We start from the raw sequence: 25,045 nt of genomic DNA on the forward strand, positions 1-25,045 counted from the left end.
ACCTTTATTCAGTGGGCCCAGGTATTTTTTTTTGTAGGTTGTGTGAGATTTAGTCAACTTTTCTGTGCGTAACTGGGAGTAGTGAGGGGGCAGCTGGTAACCTAGAGTTCATGCAGAAAATGACCTGGTTGGCCTCTGTGTTGTAGCATCTTTATCATGTAGGACATGTGACAACTTTAGGGCCTGTGTCCTCTTGACTTTAAACACACACTCTCCTCTTTCTCTCTTACATACACACACACACACACACACTTCTGCTTTCTATAGCCCTGGTGAACCAAAATTTGCGAGTCGGGATGGATAAATAAAACCCACACTACTGAGCCTGCCTTCGGATTTCTGGATGAGAATAAGAAGCTTACTGTATTTGGGACACCAAATGAAAGTCAGCCCCGAGTGGTCAACTTAATGGATTACAAACATAACTTGTATCACTTGGAAATTCAAAGACTTGGGTTAAGATGGTGAGCCCTGGGGAGAGGGGAGGGCATGGAGGGATTCAGAAAGGAGTGAACCTTTCTGGAGACTAACAGGATGCTGCCCGAAGTACTGCCGTGGGGGAAAACTACACGCCTGTCATGAGCTGGGGATACAGGGCCACCTCAGGCAGCACATTCTGTACGTTAAAGCCATTACCGTGTGAGGAAACAGAGATGGAACCTAACGAAAGTCAAAGAAAATGGTTGAGTTCCACAAAGCACAAAGGCTTGCAGTATTTGCACGATTCCTTAGAGAGGGAGAAGCCAGAAAGAAAACCACACTCTTGTATAGAAATGCAACTGATTTTTGTAAGTTGATTTTGTACCCTGCAGCTTTGCTGTAATTGTTGGTTATTTCTCATACTTTTCTGATGGATTTTTTAGGGTTTTCTGTATATAATAATTCATTGGTTGTTTGGTATCATGTTGTTTAGTCTCCACATCTTTGTCCCTTTCTCAGCTTTTTTCTTGTAGTTGATTTCTAGTTTCATAACATTATGGTCAGAAAAGATGCTTAATATTATTTTAATCTTCTTAAATTTATTGAGGCTTGTTTCCCAACATATAGTCTGTCCTTGAGAATGTTCCATGCACACTTGAGAAGAATGTATAATCTGCCGTTTTTGGATGGAGTGTTCTATATATATCTATTAAATCCATCTGGTCTAGTTTTTCATTTAATTCCACAATTTCTTTGTTGACTTTCTGTCTCCATGGTCTGTCCATTGGTGTAAGTGGGATGTTGAGGTCCCCTACTATTACTGTGTTGTTGTTAATATCTCCTTTTAGGTTTGTTAATAGCTGCTTTATGTACTTTGCTACTCCTGTGTTGGGCGTATAGATATTTTAAGTGTTATGTCTTCTTGGTGGAGTGTCCCTTTTATCGTTATATACTGCCCTTGTTTGTCTGTCTTTATGTGTTTTGTCTTGAAGTCTACTCTGTCTGATATAAGTATCACAACTTTTGTTTGCCCTTATCTTGGAGCAATGTCTTCCATCCTTCACTCTGAGCCTGTGTTTGTCTTTGGAGCTGAGATATATTTCCTGGAGGCAGCATACTGTTGGGTCTTGTCTTTTAATCCAGCCTGCCACGCTGTGTTTTTTGATTGGAGAATTCAGTCCATTTACATTTACAGTGATTATTGACATATTAGGGTCTAATGCTGCCATTTTATTGCTCGTTTTCCAGTTCTTCTGCATTTCCTTTGTTTCTTGTCCTGTGTATTTCAGACTACCAAGTCAGTTAGGTAGTTTTCTGTTACTTTTCTTCTTATTTATCATTTATGTCTCTGTTCTAATTATTTTCTTGGTGGTTACCATGAGGTTTCTCTCAAAAATCTCGTAGATGAGATAGTCTATTTTCTGATAGTCTCCTATTTCCTTAGACTAAACCCATTCTATCCCTCTCCTCTTCCCCTTCTAAGTTGTTATTGTCACATCTCATTCCATCTTTTGTTGTGAGTTTGTCCTTAAAATCACAATATTATATTTATTTTTGGTGTTTTCCTTCCCTTTATCTTTAATGTTAAAATTGTTTGCTATCCTGTTCTGATAGACAGCTGCAATTTTCTGATTTTCTGTATCTATTTATCTCCTTGCTCAGGGTTTTGTAACCCCTTTCTTTCTTTCTTTTTTTTTTTTTCAATCTATGAGAGACTTCTTAAGGATTCCTTGTTGGGGGTGTCTTGTAGGGGTTCTTGTAGTAGTGACAAACTCCCTTAACTTTTGCTTATCTGGGAACGTTTTTATTTCTCCATCACATCTGAAGGATATTTTCACTGGATGGAGTATTTATTCTTGGCTGAAAATTTTGTCTTTCAGAATTTTGAATTATATCATTCCCTTCTCTCCTAGCCTATAAGATTTCTGCTGAAAGCCTGATAGGGGTTCCTTTGTAAGTTATTTTCTTCTGCCTTGCTGCCCTTAATATCTTTTCTTTGTCATTGACTTTTGCCAGCTTTACTACTACATGCCTTGGAGAAGGTCTTTTTACATTGATAAAGTTTTGAGATCTGTTGGCGTCTGTCACATGTATTTCCATCTCCTTCCCCAGGTTTGGGGAGTTCTCTGCTATTATTTCTTTGAACAAGCTGTCTGTTCCATTCTCCTTCTCTTCTCCCTCTGGGATACCTGTAATCCTTATGTTGCATTTCCTAGTTGAGATGGGTATTTCTTGGAGAATTTCTTCATTTTGTTTTAGTCTTAGTTCTCTCTCCTCCTCTATCTGAAGCATTTCTATATTTCTGTCTTCCAGACTGCTAATTCTGTCCTCCATAATACCAGCTCTCCTGTTCAGGGAGTCCAGGTTTTTCTTTATCTCGCCTATTGTTTTTTTCATCTCTAACATTTCTGATTGGTTCATCATCATAGTTTCAATCTCTTGTGAAGTAGTTCCTGTACTCGTTGAATTGTCTGTCTGCATTCTCTTTTAACTGGTTGAATTTCTTAATGATAGTTATTTTGAATTCTCTGTCATTTAGGTTACACATTTCTGTGTCTTCAAGATTGATGTCTAGGTACTTGTCATTTTCTTTCTGTTCTAGAGATTTAATATATTTTTTCATACTGCTTGACGGTGTGGATTTGTGCCTCCTCAGAGGGATATAATTTGGTCCCAGCTTCCCCCTGCCACCACTGGGGGGAGGAGGCAGGAGCTGTGTAATCTGAGCCCACCAGTATCCCGTCAGCTGTGCCTGTCCAAGCCTGGGCCACTCCTTGGGATCACAGCAGCCATGTGAGGTCTCCCACTAACTGGGAGAACCATCACACGGGGGCTCCAGGCTGCTGCAGCCTGCTCCCGCAGCCCCGCTGAGTCTCACTCCCCACTTTGGGACCACAGCAGTACTATTGGCCTTAGAGGCAGCCAGGGGCTTGTTTTCCTGTACTCACAGCTGCACCACCATCTGCTCCTAGGTTGCACAAGCCTTTGTGTTTGGTGAGTAGAGCCTCCCTATGGGGTCCGAGCTAGAGCCACTCCCTGGGACCGTGGTGGGACTGTGGGCTTCCCCAGTGGACCAAAGAGCAATCATGCAGGGGCTTAGGGCCACCATCACCTGTTTCCACAGTCATGCTGAGGTGCACTCCCACCTTGGGGCTGCAGCAGTACTATGTGGTCTTCAGCCAGGAGAGCAGTCACATGCGGGTACTGGGCTGCCTGGGGGCCAGAGAGTTCTCACCTATCTCCCAGAGGTAGTCCATTCACCTTCGGATGTATGCATCACAGGTCTCTCAGGAGTACTGATGTGCTGTGTGGGTATCCTCTGCTGATCAATGAATGTCCATTCAGTTGTAGTTTGAATGGGGAGAGACAAAGGGGTCGGCTCTCTCCGCCATGTTGCTGACGTCATTCTCCTCAACCATTCTTTAATACAAGATATTTCACTAATTCTTTTAAAAATATTGCATACATGTCCTCTGACATGTATTAGTTTGTTCTGTAAAATTTTGCAAAAATATTTTTTCCTGTTTTATTTTTAATTTTGTTCAACAAGCTGTGATTTGAGAGTGGCTCCATATTAGTTTTCCCTCCTCTTCTTGGGGAGAAAAAGGAGGTAGTTCTATATACTTCTATTAGGAAGATGTCTTAAAGGGTCAACATATTAGTATTACAGGAAATTTTAACATTTTAGCATTTTTGTTTACTTAATAGCTTTTCCCCAAAAAACTTTTCCTGGCTCAGAAGTTTTAGACTAATTTTCTTTCATTCTTTGCTGTATTTTGATGGGATTCCCTCCCCCCTGCCCCCGATCTTTCTCATTAAAAAGAAAAGACCAATATGCAGTGCTAGTAGAGACAATTTGATATAGTGGAAAGAATTTTGAACCACATAGGCGTAGATTTGAACCCCAGCTCTGCTGCTTTCTGGTTTGTGGGACCTCAAGCAAGTTATATCCTCTTGGAGCCTTGGTTTTTTCATCTGAAAAATGTGTATGGTAACTACCTTCACGATTGTTTTAAAGAGTAAGTGAGCTGATAGATGCCAATATCAACAAATGTTAGTACTTTTTCCTCCTCTCCCTTCTTTTTAAATATTTAATTTATTTAGACTTAACACCCTCTGTCCAGCTCTTTGTTAAGGGGCTTAATAAATACCTACTTAACTGAATAAGTTAATGTAACTTTAAGAGAAACTCCATTGAGACCTTTAAGACCAGCTGTTAGAAAGAGTGACAATCCTGCATGTTGGTTTTCTTATAGGCAATCTGCTCCTCAGGTACAGTATTGAATTATATGAAATTGTTACCACACCAGGTTCATTTTTGCTCACCATCTAGAAAGCCAAACACTGAGACGAGATTGTAGCAGAGAGAGGGTTTACTCACAAGGCAGCCATGTGAGGAAACGAGAATGTGAGCCTCAAATCTGCTTCCCCAAAAATAAAGACTCAGGGATATTTATGGGATAGAGGGGGCAAGGTGGTCTGAAGTGTGGAGGTGATTGGAGGTGAGAAGAGATGAAGTAACTGATGATCTGCACAAGCATAGTCAGACTTCATGCCTCTTCATAGGACACATGCTCACAAAATGGCAGTGTTAGCATGATCTGAGGGTGGAATTTCTAGCCTCTTGTCAAAAGGTCGCTTATCAGACATCTGCCTGGGCCTAGTTGACAGGTTGGTGGTCTCAACTGGCCTGAAGTGGACAAGGATTTCTAATTCCTAAAAAATAGCTCAAAACACCCATTACCATGGTGACCCAGGCTCCAGTGAGATGTTATCTATAGGAACTTAGTGGGAGTCAGATAGGGTATTGCTTAAGCAGCACAGTTAACAAGGGGCGGGGGGAACAACTGAAAGCTATAATCAGTAATTGCAGAAAGGAAAAAAAACTTTAGTTCCTAGCTAGTTAATCATCAATGGCTAACTGTTTGCCAGTTTCGGTCCCCCCATTGTTTGGTTATTCCTCATTCTTGAGGGATTTGGGGTGACGACCAATCTAGCTGCTTCCTGCTGAATTGGGGCGTAGATCTGGGTTAGAGGAATGAAACTGTTTAGAACTCACTTGGAAATATTCTCTTGTTCCCAGCTTCAGGTTGACATTTTGCATTATTAGAATTCTGTACTTTGCTCAACAGTTTTGCAACAACATCTAAAGGCAGATTTTATAATCGAGTATCCAACTAGAATGATAAGAACTATAGACAACACATATTTTAACAATCCCTGAAAACTGGACCTAATCTCAGTGGGGCCTCCATCTGATCTCCAGGTGAGGGCAGACATCTGGTCTCAGTTCTCGATGGTCTTCTGTTCCACTGGATATGCATCAGAGACTGGAGCAATGCCCCATACCCTGATCTTTCAGTTGTCATTCATGATGGCTCTGAGCACAGACTCTGCCTGGGGGTCATCACATTCCTAAGGAACTCAAAAGAACAAAGTTATCAACTTACAGCAGCTGGGAGGGGCCATAACATCTACAGAGCATGTCTGGGTTAGTTAATTAGAGGTCATTCAATGTTACAATGTGGTTTCTTTCCTAGCATGTGGCTTCCCTTATGGCAACCTTCTGCTGAGCTGGTATCAAAGTGTTCAGTTTTCTCCTATTCTTTTTGAAGATTTTCTGGTATTTTTTTTTTTTGAAGAGGTACCTGAAACTGAGTGGTCTTTGATTTAAAATAATGAGCTGCTTGTGGATATTTGTGTTTGGGGCAAGAAAAAAACCTTAGAACATTCACATATTAATTTCTTTTGGTTTCTGTTAGTTTGCCTGCACCCATTTCTTTAAAGTCATTTGAAGATGTGCCAATCTGATTATAAATCTCTGCCCTAAAAGAACTTTTTACTCTTCATCTAAAGACAGCAGAGGACCAGCAAAGACAGTGGGCCTCTTTAAAAAGACCTGGTCCAAAAGTGACATGTGCTTCAGAGTTTGTTATGACTGAGCCACTGATTGTGAAACATGACTTTGACAAGTTACTGATGTCTGCTAGCCCCATTTGCATGACAGAGAAGTGATTCATACTCTTAGGCAACCTAGATTTGTAAGAAATGGGAACCATTAAGAATGGTACGATATTTCGCAAACATGTAATATGCTTTGAAAGTTTTGATAATAATGTTTAATTATAGACCAGGAGATTAACCAGAAATCTCTCTTGAATACCAGAAAACTTCAGTTGCTAAAATTGTTTATAAAATGTATTATTCAACTAATTTATTCAGCAGATATTTATTTAGTACGTGGCAGGCAGTGTTCTCGGCTCTGGTGAGTGAGCATTGAACAAAACAGACACATATTCCTGCCCTTGGGGGGAAAGATGGACAATAAATAGATAAATAAGTAAATTATATGGTGTGTCAGAGGGTGACGAGTCCTCTGGTGAAAAATTAGGCAGGAGGGTAGGGAATAGGGAGGGAGTTATGGCAGGCTGAGTGCTGGTACATTTTTAGATATGAGGACCAGCAAAACCTCACTGGGAAGGTAAAGTGTGAGCTGAGATGTCAAAGAGGAGACGAGGAAAGCCTTCAGGACATCTAAGGAAGGGTTCTTCCAGGCGAGGGAACAGCCTGTACAAAGGTCCTGAGGTCAGAGCATGCCTGGCATGCTGCAGTGTAGGGAATGAGTATGGAGAGAAAGAGTCCTAAGTAAATGTCACATTAAGATAGTGTTGCAGGATTTCCTGGAAGGTGTTTTTTTGTTTTTGTTTTTTTTTTTTGGTGGGGAAGATTGGCCATGAGCTGTGCGAATCTTCCTGTGCTTTGTATATGGGACGCCACCATAGCATGGCTTGACGAACAGTGTGTAGATCTGTGCCTGGGATCTGAACCTGTGAACCTTCAGCTACCAAAGCAGAGCAGGCAAACTTAACTACTACACCACTGGGCCAGCCCCAAGAGTTTTTTTTAACTAAATTTTACCAGTTTTTGAAATTTGGATTTACCTGTTTTAACAGTAAAGTGCAGAGAAATGAAATAAAATGGAAGATCTTTGTTTATTAGTTTTAGTCAGTCAAGATCCTACAATCTATTTGTGGATTAAAAGAGCTTATTTTTTCAAGTTTGTTTAAAAACTTACTTTTTAAAGCAAAATGTTCCTCATTCATGAACAGCCATGGCACAGCCATGTCAATTTAACAAGCATTTGCTGAATTACTGCTATGTGTCAGGCATGGTGCTCAATGTGGGAGATGTACAGATGATTGACATTAGTTTCTGTCTTTATGGAGCTCAGAATTCGGGAGAAGAGACACCTGCACATTAATTTCAACCACAGCAGCTTCAGTATAGGCCCTCACAGAGATCCAGATGAAGGTTACTGGGAGGATGACAGAGACGTTATTCAAATTGGGACTTGTTGACAAACAAGGATCTACTCCAGTGTGACATTTGTAGATCTTCATGGACCAAAATATTAAGACATTTTTCGCAATATAAAGTGTCATTAAAAATTTGATCCACTATGCAGATAGAACTTCCATCAGATTTTCAAAGATGCAAGTCCATAAATTGTTGAAGGAGTCATCAGGGTCAGTCAAAACCAAGGTGTGAAAAAATGAATTCCCACTGTCATAAAAGGAAAAAAGAATAGCTCAAGAGGATCAGGCGCTTGATAGAGAAACATATGCAAAGACATATAATGAAAGAGAAACAGGAAAATTACTTTACAAATAAATAAAATGATGTTTACAGCAGCTTTATTTACAATTGCCAAAACTCAGAAGCAACCAAGATGTCCTTCAGTAGGTGAATGGATGGATAAACTGTGGTCCATCCAGACATTGGACATTCTTCAGCACTAAAAAGAAATGAACTATCTAGCCATAGAAAGACATGGAGGAACCTTAAATGCATATTTCTAAATGAAGAAGCCAATCTGAAAAGGCTACCTACTGTATGATTCCAACTATATGACGTTCTGGAAAAAGCAAAACTTATGGAGACAGTAAAATGATCAGTGGTTGCCTGGGTTGGGGGAGGGATGGATAGGCGGAGCACAGAGGATTTTCAGGGCAGTGAAAATACTCTGTATGAAACTATAATGGTGGATACATGTCATTACACGCTTGTCCAAACCCACTGAATGTCCAACACCAAGAGTGAACCCTATTGTAAACTATGGGCTTTGGATGATTATGGCATGCCGGTATGGGTTCATTGATTATTACCAATGTACCGCTCTGGTGAGTGACGTTGGGGGCAGGGCATGTATGGGAAATCTCTATTCGTTCTGCTCAGTTTTGCTGTGAACCTAAAATTGCTCTAAAAACTAAAGTCTTCAAAACATTTTACTTCCTGATAGAACAAAAGTAGAAGGGAGCTCCCTCTCTCTAGCCACAGGTTATGGGTGGGCTCCCCTAATGGGTAGGCTTAGAGTTTGCTTTTTGAGGATCAATAAACAAGGCACAATTTTTTTTAACAGCTTTCCTGAGATGTAATTTACATACCAGACGCTTCACCATTTCCATTTGTACAATTCCTTGGTTTTTAGTATTTTGGGAGTTGTGCAAATCATCACCACAGTCAATTGTAGAACATCTTCATCATCCAGAAAAGAAACCCTGTACTCATTAGCTGCCATTCCCCCCGCATAAGTCCTAAGCAGCCCCTAACCTACTTTCTTTTTTTTTTTTTTTAAAGATTTGACATTTTGAGTTTTGTTTTTTAAGATTTTATTTTTTTCCTTTTTCTCCCCAAAGCCCCCCGGTACATAGTTGTATATTTTAGTTGTGGGTCCTTCTAGTTGTGGCATGTGGGATGCTGCCTCAGCATGGTTTGATGAGCAGTGCCATGTCCGCGCCCAGGATTTGAACCAACGAAACACTGGGCCGCCTGCAGCGGAGCGCTCGAACTTAACCACTCAGCCATGGGGCCAGCCCCCCCAACCTACTTTCTATCTGAATAGATTTTCCTATTCTGGACACTTCATATAAAAGGAATCTTATAATATTTGTCCTTTTGTAACTAGCTTTCTTCACTTAACATGATGTTTTCACGATATTTTCAAAGTTCATCCGTGTTGTAGCATGCACCAGTACTTCATTCCTTTTTATTCTGAATTATATTTCCTTATATGGATACACAACATTTTATTTATGTATTCATCAGTTGGGGCACATATGGGTTGTTCCCACTTTGTATGTGTGTGTGTGTGAGGAAGATTGTCGCTGAGCTAACATTTGTGCCCGTCTTCCTCTTGTTTTATGTGGGATGCCGTCACAGCGTGGCTTGACGAGCGGTGCTAGGTCCACCCCCGGGATCCGGGCCTGGGAACCTGCCGCCGAAGCCGAGCTCAAGAACTTAACCACTACGCCGCTGGGTGGCCCCCTGTTTCCATTTTTCGGTTATTATGAATAATGCTGCAGTGAACATCCAAAGGCACGGTATTCTGCCAGGTCACATTCTCGCTGAGGATTATGAACCACAGCCTTCTGCCTTGTCGGAACCATGGCCCATGGTCCTCACCATTGCCCCACCTGGTCCAGGTGAGGAGCTGGGCATCAGGCCATTGGCGCTCGTGTCTTTTCTCGGTTTCCTCCTCCTTGGCCAACTCAAGTTCCTCAGTCTTCTGCTCCGGTTCAGGCCTCAGGCAGGAGTTCACGATGAAGAGGAGAAAATGCCCACAGCTGGACTGGAGAGCCCATAATTGTGCCTGTGATAGAGCATGCAGAGTGCCTGTCCCTGGAGTGAGGGTGGAAAGAAGGAACCAGAGCGGGGGCGCACCACAGCCGGGCAGGGCCCATGTTTAGCTCGACTCTCCTGTCCCTGATGTTCCAGGATCCTTGGTGTCTGTTGTAGAAACGGATTAGCTGTATGCTTGTGCCTGCACCCTCCCCCACCCCAGTTTCATATTGAGAAAGAAAGCCACATGGGAACTGAGAGTGAGCATCTGGGTGTGTGCGCTGAAACACGGGCCTGCACGCCCGTCTGCTAGTCTTTGTTACTTGTCTGCTGGCTTCTGAATGTGTTCTTTTTCCTCTCATCAATTTTTTTCTTGGAAGGTTTATTTATTTATTTTTGCTTCTGCAATATTTAATCTTGAATGAGACATGCGATGTAAAAAATCTCCAGAAATGGTTTCTTGGTTAGAACTTCGTCTCCATTCTCCATGACTCAGTGGGCGTGGAGTCTTGGATGATAATACATGCAGTGGCCAGTGTGACCCCCGAGGGGGACAACGGGAGTGGGGCCCCTGGCGGCTGCTCCGCACAGCAGTGAGGGCGCCGTCTCAGGGGAATGCAGAACAGTCTCTGAGCAGCTAGTGGAAGTCTCCTGAGCCTGCCTGCCTTTTCTGGCTCCAAATTTATGCCTGGACAACCTGGGGGCCGAGTTTTCCCAAAATGTTACCAAAATGGTTCAGAACATACTTGACTGGGGGTAGGGTGAGTGGCAGCTTCAGGAAAACTCCCTGGCACCCAGGGGTGTTACCGTGGCCCCTGGATTCTTCTCAGAAACTTTGAAGAGCCCCGGAAAGTTGTGCCCACGCTGTTACCAGTGCAGCCCACTCTGTGCAGACACACTCAGCTGTCTTAACGATGCCTCGCTTACTCCTCATCACTCCCTTCTCACTCCCCAGAAGACTTAGGAATTAGTCGTCCTCCCCAGATGGCTGCGTCCCACGCCTGCCCCTGATTACGAAACTGCCTATGAAGCATTGCAGGCTGGTTTTGGTAGTGACCATTAACTATGATTGATCATCCTTGTCAGATGACCTGACTTTATGAGCAACTTCACTGAGTGTTTAATAAGGCGAAGTAGAGTCCGGAGGATAGCATTTTAAAAATGCTGTTTGTGGACAGCGAAGATTGGCATTCACTTTGCTGTCCTTTGGTAGTTAGAGTTTGCAGATGGGAGGCTGACTGGCCAAATCGGGTGCCTTTGGTGGCCTGTGTCTTAGGTTGTTTACTTGCTTTCTGCAGGTGTTACCTTTTTCAAAAGCACAACTGTGAATTTGAATCCAGTCTTAAAAATCATGCACCTCACCTTACTATAGGCCTTACCAACGGAATGCTGATTTTCAGTAACTGCTTGTACTTAAGCTTCAATTTCCCCTCCCCAGGCTTCTTCCCCTATGTGCCAGATTAATGGCGTGTCTATTCATGAAGATACCCCATTTATCCAAAACGTTTATTGAAGGTGGGTAATTGCTGTCTTGGATGTAAATGAAATGTCTTGCCCCGAGAAGGCGATACAGATAAATGGATTGTACTTTAGAGAGACCGTCTTCTGGTTTGTCAGTCACGGGATGGGAGGAGTTTTTGTTACTGGAAGATGGGGATTACTTTGCCACTTCGGTCAAAACATGACCCTAGCAAGACCCAGAATTTAATGTGGAGCAATCTGTTTGATTTCATCTGTGCCAGAACACCAGATACCGTCCATCCTGATCCTGTGGCTGGTGCCCAAAAAATGTGACTGCATTTTTTTCTAGAGAAATTTCTGAAATTATCATTGAGAAAATAAGTTCTGATGACTAAAACCTAATCTGAAACATATACATTCCTTCTGGGACATAGCTGGTCCGTACACTGAGGACGTCTGTATAGTTAATTTTTTCTACTTCAGTGCTGATGCCAGGAGAGCTGAGTAAGCCTGGGGTGAGTTTTACTATCTTCCTTAAAACAGTAGTAAAGCTTGATGGATCATTTAAAGCTGAGAGAGAAACTAAGGAAACTCAGTTCAGCTAGTATTTATCCTGCAGGCTTAAATGTGCATCATTAGATTATCCATAGTTATTTTATGAGGATTTACTGATGTGTTTCTTTCCAGATTTGAAATGCCTACTTATGTGGGGTTTTTTTTTTTTAACTATTTAAGGGGGAGCTTTATTAGATTTATTAACATTAAACCGTATGTTTTTTAGATTATGATTCTTCCAAACAAGGCTTTCAGTTAATAATAATTACCTTTATTGATTACCTACACTATAATGGACATGAAATAGGCTATCATTTAACCCTCATAGCAACACTGTAATATGCATTATTATCTCTCCTTTGAAGATGAAGAAACTGGCATTCAGAGAGTTACGTAGGTTCCTCAAAGGTCGCAAAGCTAGTATGATGGCATAGGCGGGATTTGAACCCAGGTCTGGGGGATATCAAAGCCTACACACAGCCTTCCTCACTACATTATATTCAGTTGAATCCATCCAATTTATCTTCTGACTTTGAAACTTGCAAGCCCTTTGCTCTGCACCTGTACAAACTTGCCAAGCCCTGAGGAACATACCTTGGCATTAGGCTGAATTCAGACCAAAAAACCTCTACAGGCTGCACTGACCCTCTTGCACAATGTCTGCATCCACATCTTTGAACATCTGTTGAAAGTTCTGCACACTGCCTACGTGATGGATCACCTTGTTACACCACCTCATATTGTGGAAAATGCCCTTGTGTTTTGGTCTCTTCGTGGAGTCAGTTTGGGGTAACATTGATAGACAGGAAAATGGCACAAATATTCTAATTTGCAACTGGAATTCTGAGAAGCTATGCATTAAAAGTCTCACTCACCTTGTCCTTCCTACCGACATGCCCTCAGCCCAAGGTTCCCCTCTGGGAGTTCCGTGGGTTCTGCCGCCTCAACGCTTCTCATCCTCACCCTTTCTTCTCCTGGCTCACCACCACTGACTGGCTTTAGGCCACTTCTCTTTTCACCTCTACTCTTTCCTTCCAGTGAGCAGCTTCATTGGTCTCTCTGACCCCAACCCGACTTCCTGCCAGCACTCTGCTATCCGAGTGGTCTTCTTCTTGTCACTGTCATGCTGAAAGTCCTTCTGTGGCTGTCTCTTTTGCTCTCTCAGTCTCTTTATCTCCTCTAGCTCTCAGTAACCAGAGGTAGGCTTGAATAATGGTCCTCCAAAGAGATCCATGTCCCCAGAACCTGTGAACGTTACCCTATATGATAAAAGGGCTGCAGGTGTGATTAAGTTAAGGATTTTGAAATGGGAAAGGTATCGTGGATTATCTGGATGGACTCAGTGTAATCGCAAGGGTCCATATAAAAGGGAAGCAGGAGGGCGAATGGGAGAAGTTGGATCGGAGCAGAGCTTGGATTGGAGCATGCTTCCAGTCCCGGGCCAAGGAATGTCAGCAGGCTCTAGAAGCTGGAAGAGGCAAGGAATGCATTCTCCTCTGGAGTCTCTAGAAAGAACTAGCCCTCCTGACACCTTGATGTTAGCCCCTAAAGGCTCTTTGGACTTCTGGCCTCCAGAACTGTAACAATAAATTTGTGTTGTTTTAAGTGACTGATTTTGTGGCAATTTGTTACAGCAGCCATAGGAAACTAATACAAACCTGGTCGGTAATCATTGATTATCTCTTCCACTAGACTTGTGCTGTCGAATATGGTGGCTATTTAAATTTAGCTTTAAAATTAGATACAAAAAGTAGAAATTTCGGTTCCTCAGTCACACCACATTTTCAGTGGTCAATAGATGCACGTGCCCAGTGGCTATTGCATTGGACAGTGTAGTTCTAGGACATTTTCACAGTTGCGGCACGTTCTGTGGACAGCACTGCTTAGGACAGGAACTGTGCCTGTGCGCCTGGATTTGACTCCTCCTGCTCACCCCCAACTCTGTGCCTCGCTGCAAAGGGCCTTGGGTGGGTCTGGAGCAGAGGCTGGGCAGGCCCTGGAGCAGGCTCTGGCTGTATGGACAGGAGGTGTAGAGCACACTCTATGTGTGGGGCAGGATCTGCATGAGGGATTCCCTTTGCTTCCAGGACTCCTTACCAGCACAGAGGACGCCATGTGCCCAAGTCAAAGGGTATCCTCTTTGCACCTGTCATGTGCCTAAGACTGGATGGTAGATGCATAGTATTTTTGAATAAGCAAATTTGTTGAAAACCTCCTAATGCTCTGCTTTATATGAGTCTTAGGATTTCACAGTGAGTAAAACAACTTCTCTGTCCTCATGGAGCTTACATTTGAGGGGAAGAAATAGCTCAGTAGCCAAAGCGTAAATGTATACATGTATGTCATGGACTGTAAGTGATGTGAAGAAGACTGACTGTAGTAATGGGATAGATGGGTGGGGATTGGAGGCTCAGGTGTATATTTTTAGATAGATAATTGGATAAAACCATTCACGGGAGACAACATCTGAGGACAGACCTGAGTGAAGTGAGACACGGGAGGTGGGAAGAAAGGAAAGGAGGAAATTAATTGATCTGGGGTTCAGTTTTAGTTGCTGTCATTCAGGACCCTGTGTCCTCCAGTGGTGCACTTCCCACATTCTATCCTATCACTTCCTTTTGTGTGGTCACACTGGGTGTCCACATGGCCCAGATTTTGTCTTCTTATTGATCAATATTATTTAGATATTGAAAATTGTGTGTCTGTGTGTGCGCACATACACACATTTACAGTGTGAGTCATTTAAGTTCTAGTTGAAGAGAACCTTTAAACTAAAACACTCTGTGCCTCTTAAGCGGTGCAGAATTACCAACCTGCTGTGACTTTTCTCCTCCGCCTATGCTTTGCTGATTGGAGATGAGAAACTGGCTGATTCTGTAATCCTCGTTATACTCTTAAAAATACTCCATAGAACAGCACTGTCCAGTTTGGCAGCCGCTAGCCATGTGTGGCTATTCAGCACTTGAAAGGTGGCTAGTCCACGTCGCAACGTACTGAAAGGGTAGAATACACATTAGGTTTTGAAGACTTACTACGAGAAATTGCAAAAAATCTCACGATTAACTTTTTTATAATGATTATATGTTGAGATTACAATATTTTGATATGTTGGGTTAAATAAGATATATTTTAAAGTTAATTTCATCTGTTTCCTTTCTTTAATGTGGCTACTAGAAAATTTAAAATTATATATGTGGCTGCATTTGTGGTTCATATTCTGTTTCTACCTCCTTACTTTCTGAGGGAACTCATCTGTAGTTTGAATATATCATTTGGGTGTGATGCCTTGAAGAGAAAATTAAAATGTAAAGGAAGAAAATATTCACCAACAGCCACAGACCAATATGTCTCATATAGTATTTAATTCCACAGGAACTACTCATTAAGAGGGAAGAATCAAAAGACGGTGTATTGTTCAGTAGATTAATAAGTTTCTTTGAACTATGACTATTACCGACTTTAGGATTTTATCTTTGTTGCATAATTTTCCTCTTTTGGGTTTTTCCCAGACTGAAAATTTAGAATTGCGAGTGTCATCCGTTTTAGAACGAGGTATAATTTTTCAGAACCATTGGGGAAAAGTTTTAATGAAAATCATCTTTAAAATAGTAGTATTCAGTATTTGAAAGAATTGTAAACCTTTTAAAAATTTTCCTATGAAATTACCTGGTAATACCTAAATACCTAAATATAACATTGCTGAAAAAGACAAAATCATTGGGGTTTTTTTTAATTAACAGGTTGTCAGAATACCTTCAAAATTATTTTCCTGTTTTACTTGTTTTATAAAGAAAATCATATAATTTGAAACAGCAGAAGTTGCGGAAACCATAGAATATATTTCAGCATTATCTTTTCCCCGGTGGGCTGGCACAGGGGCTGCTGTTTGGAAGTGAGAGAAGAGGAAGTAAAGGATTCCAGGGACCTCCTTTTCATGTGGCTTAGAGCGTGGACTGGAGCCGCACTGTCTGGGTTCAGAACCCAGCTTCACCTACTGGCCAAGTAACCAGGGGCAAGGCCTTAACCTCTTTTTGCCTCAGTTTACTTATCTGTAAAATTGAGGCCATAATAATACTTACCTAATAGAATTGGTATGAGAATTAAATGAGTTAATTCATATAAAACAGTACAGTGCTTGACGTAATATTGCACTCAATCAAATTTAGCTATAGTAATACATTATTATTTTATAATTATCCTTACTTTCTTAGATACCTTATATATGAATGGAAACTTTAAATTTCCTAAGCCTTTTGTCACGCCTTCGTCCTTCTGACAATAGTGAAAGTCCCTGAGAGTGGGTGTTTATTATACCTGTCTTAATGATGAAGTCACTTTAGCCCAGAAGAAGGTCAGTAACTTGCCCAAGGTCACTTAGGTCTTTAGTGACAGAGCCGGGAATCTCATCCAGATCTGTGAATTCCCAGTTTATCCTCCCCAGGAGCCTGATAAGCAGGACGTTAAGCCCCAGGGAAGTTACCACTGGGGTCCACATCGCGGCTGTGTGACTCCCTAGTTACATTATGGGTTTTCCTCTTTGAATCAAACCCTGGGAGCAGCTCACCAACGGTTACTTGTGGATGGCTTGAGAGTGTATTTATTTACGTAAAATCCCAGCAAATTCTAAATTTAAACATTTCATAGCAGAGGGTTCTCTGCATTAAAATGATGGTGTCCTCATCTAACTTAGCTTATTTAACACTCAACTCTCCCCCTCTTCACTGTGTAACTTTGGGTCACTTTTGTCCTTTTGTAAAATGAGAATCAAACTAGTTTTCTCCCAAAATAAGGATCTGGATGGATTGTGCTGATTTAATTGTTTTCAGATATAGAATCTGTAATCTTGCTTAACATTACGTTGGTACAAGGGGGGAAAATAAAGGCTTTGGAGTCAAAGATGGATTGAATCTGTTCCTTAGTGCTTTGTGACCTTGGACTAATTATCTGGTTTTTTTTTTTTAATTGGCACCTGAGCTAACAACAGTTGCCAATCGTTTTTGGTTTTTTTTTGCTTTTTCCCCCCAAATCTCCCCAGTACATAATTGTATATTTTCGTTGTGGGTCCTTCTAGTTGTGCCATGTGGGACGCCACCTCAGTGTGGCCTGACAAGCGGTGCCATGTCCGTGCCCAGGATACGAACCAGCGAAACCCTGGGCCGCCGAAGCAGAACGCGTGAACTTAACCACTCGGCCACGGGGCTGGCACTATCTGATCTTTTTGAGTCTTGGTTTTCTCATCTGCAAAATGAGAATATTGTAATGTATTTTGCATACAAAAATGTATTTTTTAAGGATTTGAGGTAATCTAATCAAGAGCCTGGCCCTTAAGAGGGGACCAGTAATGTTGGTTATTGATGCTCTGGAATTTCTACCTGTGTGCAGGTGGACTTGTATCTCTACACCAAAAATGGCATGTGAATAAATCAGGGGTAGGAAAATCAGAATGGATATAATCTAGAGCTGTGTATATTAGAAACATATTTGGAAGAATATCAAACAAAATGTTAGTATCAATCTCTTGGTGATAGAAAATCACATGAGTTTTTAAATAACATTTTTCCAACATTTTACAATATGGATGTCTGCTTTTGTAGCAATCAATGATTATTTTTATTTATTTATTTATTTTTTTTTTAGGAAGATTAGCCCTCAGCTAACTGCTGCCAATCCTCCTCTTTTTGCTGAGGAAGACTGGCCCTGAGCTAACATCTGTGCCCATCTTCCTCTACTTTATATGTGGGACACCTACCACAACATGGCATGCCAAGTGGTGCCATGTCCACACATGGGATCCGAACCGGCGGACCCCAGGCCACCAAAGCAGAACGTGCGCACTTAACCGCTGCACCACCGGGCCAGCCCCATAATGGTTATTTTTAAAGTAAAAGACTCACTCGTATTTTAAAAAAAAAAACAAAACACAAAAAGTAATTGCAACTTAGTAACAGATGGGCTCCTGAGGTGGGTGATTTTCCTCCTTCTTTCTACTTTTCTAATCTTCTGGAATGTAGCTGAATGCTCAGCCAGGGAAAGAGCTTTCCGCAAAATTTATGACCAAGTTCTCATTGGACCAAGTCTTCTCAGCTGTTGGCTGTTGTGCAAGCCTTAAACTACCATATACTGATTTTTTTTCCCTCAAATTTCTCTTAATTGGGCAACTTGGGGTGAGGGAAGAATGGTGATGGTTTTGATGGATATCTCTTTCTTGCTTTAGGTTTAAGGGACAGCCTAGGAGGATGGCATAGATGTCAACAAAGGGAGAGATTTGTGAAGTGAAAGCAGGTGGTAATACTCAACCCTTTTTCATACCCCTCCCAGTATGGAGGCTCTGGGGGAGTGAAGCCGCTCCTCTTTGAGAGTGGCCAGTGGCCTTGGCAACTGTCTTCCTGTTAGCCTTTGGTTCCCAGAGTGATTTGGGAACGATGTTAGGTGAGTTTTGAACAAGTTTCATATATGAGTACTCATAATTATTTCCTCATAACTATTAAATCTCCTATTTCTTTTAAGAATCTCCATATTCACGTGTTGTCTTACATCCTGGGCTTTTTGGTTGGTCGGCTTTGTCCTATCTCTGGAGTGTGTCTACTCATACAAAGTACCCTTTTGGAAGTTTGAGATCTAATTTAATTTAAAAAGCATTTCTGTGAGTTCTTTGCAGAGGGAGGGGGGGGGTCCAGGTTAATGCATCTTTATATAAGGGCACCTGGCGTGAGTCATATTGTTGGCATTGGATACATTTCTCTTGAACCAATGGACGAGTTCTTGGGTCAGTTCAAGGAGACTTTTAAGAGTTGGAGTTGCCCAATGGTGGCACAGCTGCTCTCGGGAGAGAGCAAGCGATTCTAGGCAGGCGTGGACTTGGGGGAATTTGATCACCAGACAATAAATAGGGCTGAATGATTTCTAAGGCTTATCGTAAATTTGAGATTTTGTGATTCTTCTATTTCTCTAACGTGTCCAAAGAAGAGAGATATGAAAAGTAAATTGGAACCACAGCTTATCCAGTAAAGCTTTGATAGCGATGATGGTCAATGGGATTTGTACTAGCACTGGGAGCAGAAGTGCTTTTCTCTGATTCCTCAAGTCAGCATGAACAGTTCTTGTCTTGAGAAACAGTTCCAGTGAGATTGGACTTCAGATCATCTTCCAGATTCAGGCTGAACGCCAGGAGAGAAGGGTGAGGAGGAGAAATTGTTCTAGTATTTTCAATTCCAAGAAAACTAATGGAGAAGTTTTAGAGTAAGTCAAGCCATTGGCATCCAGGTTATGAATAAATTCACTTAAGAGCCAGGAAATAATATTACTCACTAAATACATCCCCTTAAATTGTTTTGATTGGTTTTCCACACACCGTTTACATTGCTCCCTCATTCATGAGGTCCCCCAAAATAATCATTAATCTGAACTTTGTTTTTCTTGTGTTATATTTATGACAATTAAAGAAGGTATTAGTTTTGTCTAATAGGCTTAGAATTTCTTTGTCAGAGATGGAAAAATGGTAGTCCAGAGGCAAAATCTGGCACAAGGATGGCTTCTGTTTGGCCTGTACAGTGTTTTTTTTTAAATTTAATTAGTTGTTGATATTTAAAAATTTGGAGATTTTACCCGAAAATCCAGATTTCTGGCTTTTCTAAAAAAAAAAAAAAAGTCAGATTTGGCATGACTGCGTCAGGCTTCCCACTGAGCAGCCACTCTCTGGTGTCGATGGCTCATGAGGCGCGCACTCCCTCTGAGCACAATGACTACCTTCCCTCGTTATTGTCTTCCTTGCCCTCTTCACTCACTTCTGGGACTTGTCTGGCTTCTGAGGGCACCTGCCTTGGTGACCATGGCTCTGTATGTAATGCTCACATGCAGGTCCTAAGACTATAAGTAGCGATGAATGCAACCTCAGGAGGGGCCTGCTGAACGATATAACATGTCCCATCGGATGTGGGCAGGGTGTTCTGCCTTTGGGACGATCCTGCCCAGCCAACCGTGTAACCAGAGTGAAGAAGAAGAAGTGTATTCCTCCTGTGCTGTGCTGTGCTGCTGGCATTCAGTGTTTTTCCTAGTCTGGGAATTGAGGCCTGGATGCCCTGCAGACTGTGCTTGCCTAAGCTCAGGGTTCCTTGTCACCTGTGCTGGGGAAGGGCCCAATGGAGCAGCAGGCTCCCTGCCAGCCATTCAGACAGCTTCCTGAATGCTGCCAGCCAAGAGAACATCAGCTGTGCCTGTGCATAGTGTGGGTTCTTGCCAGAAGCATCCAAACTTCAAAGGAAAAAAAGCTGTAATGTGGGTCGATGTGGAAAGGTTTTGGTCTTACTGGATTTGGCTCATTTTTACGGAGAAGGAAGACGATTTAGAGAATTCTGAGGGATTCTACCTGTGTTTAACAGCCCTTCCACTCTACCCTTGCGGTCCAAGATAATTAAAATGCTCGAGGAGCTGCAAAACCTAGCCATGAAAATAGAATGAATACAAAGCATTTCTACTGTTTGGTCTCAGAGCTATGTTAAAACTAGAGTACTGTGAAGGAAGATCATGGATGAATCTTATGGCAAATTCCGTTACAACTGAAGTGACACATTCATGACCCATGTTGATTTCACCTAGGCTTCTGAAGGCTTACAAAGGGGAACATCTTAGAACTCTGAACAACCTACACTTCGGTTCGAAGAAGAAGAAGAAATTATGCTTTGTTTGACCTTGAAGTTTTATTCTCATGCTGACCCCAAACTGAAGTCTGATATCTGGAATTTGTTGAGAGCAAGATGTACTCTTCAGCAATCTCGGAGCCTGAAGACGAGCATGCGGAGAGCACAGCGCTCTCGGAATCCCTCCGCGCCCATGTCTTACTCTGTGCCTTTCCGAAGACGCTCGCTGCTTTACGTTTGTTTCCTTTCCTTCTCCTGTTGCCCTTCCTCCCATGCTCCTCCTTTCCCCTCTCTTATTTCTCTCACTCTCCTTGGTTCTCTGCTCCTGTGTCTCCTCATTAAGCTGTTTCCCTTTATCCTCATGTTCCTCCTCCCCTCTTTCCCTGGGTCTGTCAGTCCATTGTCCTCCATTGTCATCTTTTTAGTACTTCTGCTTCTTACCCAAGGTGCAGGGAAATTTAACGGGGGTACACAGTGTGGGCAGAGAGCCGAGGAGGAAAGACTCAATTAAAAGCCACGTTTAGATTGTAGATGCACCCAGCGGGAGAGGTGGGGAGAAGCTAGCGGGTCCTGGGGATATGGAGGGAGGAGGCAGCATTTCTCAACAGCGCACTGAGAGCCATTGTGCATCTGGTCGTGTTTGAAAATGAATCTCTTCCAGAGAAGAGCGGCTCTGTGAAGGAGTGGGTGTGGCAGAGACAATAAAGCTAATACTGTGTTTGACGTCCTATAAAGAGCTTAGAAAGAGGTAGAAAATTAGAAAATAACTAGCATTTTTACCTTAGTATTTCTGAACTGCTGCTTTGTTGTAAAGATTAAATGATACAGTATCTTTTAAGAGTGTACCTATTCAGAGTCAATTGCAACATAGACCACAAAGTAAATAAGAAAGGCAGGTAGGTGTTTTAAATAATTTGTAATTTTAAGCCACTTTAATTCAAAATTTAAATCTAATTATAGTGAAATAAAAGGCAATTCTGGTCACCTTATAGTACTTATAAATCCTTCCATTCCGTATCCTCAGTCTTTTATTGAATAGAATATAGCTGACACTGCCCTCTCTTATCTAAATGTGTAAAAAGGTTTTAAAAAATCTATTGTCAAACATTGGCAGGAAGTGTCATTTCCTGATAATTTTATCAGTTGGAACAATTCTACAGCTATCTTTTCTAAATATGAGTAATATGCATTTGTTTTTGACTTGTTAAATAAGTTGAAGCATTCTCTGTAAGTGACAAGAGAGCTGAATAAAGATAGCATCCCTTATCACTATAGGTTGTTTACTTTTAAATCCCCTAATAATTGGCGCAGTCCCTGCTTACCTATCACCCTGCAATACAGAACAAACTGCCATCCATGTCATGCCCCGACTCTCCAGACACTCAAACCCCTGGGCCTTTGCACAGACTACTCCTTTTGCCCATAATACCCTTCTGGTACCCACCCCAACTTGGCACATTCCTACTTAGCTGCTAGTTCCAGTGTCACCTCAGAGCCTCCCTGATTTACCTGGGCAGAATTTGTCATTCCTTCCTATGTGTGCTCATGGCACTTTCTTCATGCTTCCACAGCAGGATTCACCACATTGCAGTATAAATGATGATCATTATAGAAATAACGGTTACCTGCTTTCCTGTCTGTAGACCATGAGCTACCCTCAGAGGCTCTGAGGGCAAAAAGCGCTGGGTTTATCTTTGTTCCCTCAGGGCCCAGCACCTGGAGGATGCCCAGTAAATGTTCGCCAGACAGTAGGATAAGCATTTCTGTCCTCACTTGTTGGGTGGCCATTGTTGAGTGAACATTGTGAAATTCAGTTTTTTCAGATTAGGTGAGTAAAAGTTGGATGTTTGTGCAGTACAGACAGTAAAAGTAGAAGCACACTTTTATTGCAGAGTTTGGCTCATATCTGAGGATGAAATAGAAGAATGTTATTTTTAATACATAGGTTGTCTATCAAATTGGACATTTTCTTTGATACTTTGAAAAGATAAAATATTAAAGAAGAGAATTAATCTTTCTGACATTTAAACAAAAGTGGTTGATACTCAGTATTTGCTTAGGCCTGAAAAATCTTAAAAAGTAGAGATATAAAAATTGATAATATATAAATTGACAATGTGTGTATGTGTATATATTTTAAATATATATGTATAGCATATCTATCTGATTCTTAAAATTGCCATCTCTTTAAGGATTGTGTACCCTAAAACTTGAAAGGCATTTATTTTCAGATCCAGAATTGTGGCTTTCAGTTGTAAAATGAGTGTTGAAGAAGCATGGGTAACTAGACTACTTTCTGGTTTCCTGTATCAGCTCCTGATCCAGAATTCTAGTTCACTTGCAGCCAAAGGTTATTAGAGCGCTCATTTAGTGAGCTGTAGTTAAATCAAAATAAGACATAAAGTTGCCAATAGCAGTCCAATCAAAGTCTCTAATAGAAGCCTAAAGAAAATTAAGTGAAACGATTAGTGTTTCCTGTGTCATTTTCCTAGAGGAAGGTGCTCTCTTCTGGTAGACACATAAAATATGGCTTCAATTGAGAGTTTAAAACATTGTGATAACCTATGGATTTAACTGGAGTTCTTTTCCACTGTTGACCAAATAGGACGTTGTTTATGGGAGAAGCCTTGTAGGGTTGGATGCCAGAAGGACCACATGGAGCAAAGAATGAAGAGAGAGTGATGGAGCAGTGGGTTGCAGGGAGAGGCCAGCCAGGTGGTGCAGTGGTTAAGTTCGCACGTTCTGCTTCTGTGGCCTGGGGTTGGCAGGTTCAGATCTCAAGTGCAGACCTGCCCACCACTTATCAAGCCATGCTGTGGCAGGCGTCCCACATATAAAGTAGAGGAAGATAGGCATGGATGTTAGCTCAGGGCCAATCTTCCTCAAGAAAAAGAGAAAAGAAAAGAAAATCATTTTATGAATTAGCAAAATTTAGGTCTAAGTCCATATGTGCATAACTAAGCATTTTGATAACTTAGCTTTACTGAAGCAAACATTCATCAGAGATAGTTATCTATTAACTACTATAGGGAAATTTAGACATATGATGTTGTGTATTCATGGGACTTATAATCTGTTTCATTCAAAACTTTACAGTAATTATAACATAATAAGTAATAGTACAATAATAATTTTAAAACAAAAGCAGTTGACCTAAATACATAGTTTCCCATAAAGTCATGACATTCAGGAAATACTAGGGAATTAGCATTAGCCACTTAACTAGTTTTGTTTTTGTTTTTTTTTTAAAGATTTTATTTTTTCCTTTTTCTCCCCAAAGCCCCCCGGTACATAGTTGTGTATTCTTCGTTGTGGGTTCTTCTAGTTGTGGCATGTGGGACGCTGCCTCAGCGTGGTCTGATGAGCAGTGCCATGTCCGTGCCCAGGATTCGAACTAACGAAACACTGGGCCGCCTGCTGCGGAGTGCGCGAACTTAACCACTCGGCCACGGGGCCAGCCCCTACCACTTAACTAGTTTTTAAAAAATATTTGAATCTTTTTTTTCTCGTCTTTTGGCTTTCTTACTTTAAATGGTAGACGTAATCTTTGCTTTTCCAAATGATGCTAGACACTTGGCACTTAAACTTTTATTTGCTACATTAATAGTTATATACAGCATCTATATACATTCTGACACGTTATCTAGAAGGCCAGGCTGGGAGCACTTCGGCTTGCTTTTGCTTTGTGCCGTTACACTCTACGTGTAATTGTTGAACGGTATAATTTTGTATCACGGGCTTTGGAGTCAGACAAACCTGAATGGGAATTCAAGCTCTAATACTTACTAATCGTGTGACTTTGGAAAAAATACTTAACTTCTCTGGGCTTCACTTTCCTCATCTCTTAATTGAGGTACTGCATAACAGGATTGCTGTAAGGATTAAATGAGCTCACCTATATCAAGCACTTATCACAGGATCTGGAACCTAGTAGGAACTCACTAAATTTTCTCTTGTTCCATACAAATGGTAAATTGCTTGAGAGGTTCAACTGTGGTATAGCAGACACTTTAAAATTGTAATTACTACTACGTAGGAAATAGCCTTAATTTGAGAATGGCTCAATTTGCAATTAACTCAGTACAAAAAAGGTTTAAACTAGTTTGAAAGTTTTTCATTCTTAAACCTTACTCAGAGAACAACACGTGTAAGATTTTATGTTTTGGTCCATGAGACTTCCTGTTGAATTATATCAGGAAAGAAAGTCAGTGTTTAGAAAGCGTCTTGAACCTTTGTCAGTAACACAGCCGTTCCGAAATGTAGATCTTTGTACTCTCTACAGATCAATGATTTCTGCACACTGCCTTTTTGCTAGTAGTAAAAATCAATCTACTAATACAGTCTTAAATGTCCTT

General features: G+C 41.5%; 1 protein-coding gene across 4 annotated transcripts in view; it reads left to right on the forward strand.

Moving 5' to 3' along the window:
- SRGAP1 (SLIT-ROBO Rho GTPase activating protein 1) overlaps positions 1-25,045 on the forward strand; it is a 258,624-nt gene that overhangs the window by 93,000 nt on the left and 140,579 nt on the right. The gene's annotated exons all lie outside the window — the stretch shown is intronic.

The sequence above is a fragment of the Equus asinus genome, chromosome 22 (assembly GCF_041296235.1).
Source record: "Equus asinus isolate D_3611 breed Donkey chromosome 22, EquAss-T2T_v2, whole genome shotgun sequence".
Lineage (NCBI taxonomy): Eukaryota > Metazoa > Chordata > Mammalia > Perissodactyla > Equidae > Equus > Equus asinus.